Here is a 1,155-nt window from a genome sequence, read left to right as displayed (position 1 = left end):
AAGAAAACACCTTTAAGTTAAAATAAGTATAATATAATATAATAATGCTCAAAATGTATAAAAAAAAATTATTTAAAAAAGAAAATATTATGTAAATGTTTCCAGTTTTTTCTTTGCACTGACCATTTGTATAATAAATATTTTATATTATATTACATTACATAATATTATATTATATTACTATAGAAATTACTATAGAAACAAACTAAAAAAAAAATTGCACTCCTTTATCTTTTTTTTTTACAAATCTTATTAAACTTACATAATTTAATTTTTAACCATTTCCATGAGAGTCAGCACAAAATAACTGGAAAAAAAATTGCACGGTGGTCTCTCGCTCTATCTCTCTTATTATATATATATATTTTTAAACATACATAATTTAGTCATTTTGACAGTAAAGTCAGCAAGAACCGTGTAATACGGATTCCCGTCGCTGCCGCAGAGCTGCATGATGAAGGTTCAGGTTTATCATTATGTAGCCGTGATGCTGTTCTTAATATACGCTCATGCAAGTGTATTTCCATAGCAACTGTGTGACATCACTACTGACATACTAGAATTATATTTGCACAAACAGTCTGCTTTCATTTACACAAGATGTGGGTCATTCAACAGCTGCACTGAACGTACATCATTCACACAGACATCTGGGTCCTTTAGTTAGTGCTTTAACTAACATTACCTAACAATGAGCATTTATTCATCTATGCTAACGTTAGTAAAAATGCAACTGCTCATTGTTAGTTCATAGCTCGGGTCCATTAAATAATATTAACAGATACAACTTTTGATTTTAATATAATGTATTAGCAAAGGTTGAAATTAACATGAACTAAGATTAATTAATGCTTTTTTGTTGTTAGTTCATGTTACCTAATGTAGTTAACTAATGTTAACCAAATTCAACCTTATTGTAAAGTGCTACCAAAATCTGTACTTTTCACTTAAAACTAAGTATAATATAATTTAATTATATATTATATATGTATATAATTGAATTATATATTCAAATTAATTTAATTATAATATATAATTTAACTAAGTATAATATAATATAATTAATATAATTTAAAAATATAAAATTAACTTAAAATAAAAATGTATGCAGTAAATGAAGAAAAAGCAGAAAGGGGTCACATTGTTAAATCAATA

The 1,155-nt window shown here is 25.5% G+C and overlaps 1 pseudogene; it reads right to left on the bottom strand.

The window, feature by feature from the left end:
- The window catches only part of LOC107684528 (chloride channel protein 2-like), a 40,708-nt pseudogene that overhangs the window by 3,593 nt on the left and 35,960 nt on the right, over positions 1 to 1,155 (bottom strand).

Source organism: Sinocyclocheilus anshuiensis, unplaced genomic scaffold, assembly GCF_001515605.1.
Source record: "Sinocyclocheilus anshuiensis isolate Anshui unplaced genomic scaffold, SAMN03320099.WGS_v1.1 scaffold2917, whole genome shotgun sequence".
Lineage (NCBI taxonomy): Eukaryota > Metazoa > Chordata > Actinopteri > Cypriniformes > Cyprinidae > Sinocyclocheilus > Sinocyclocheilus anshuiensis.
The sequence above is the reverse complement of the archived record's forward strand: the minus strand, read 5'-3'. Positions and strand labels throughout refer to the sequence as shown.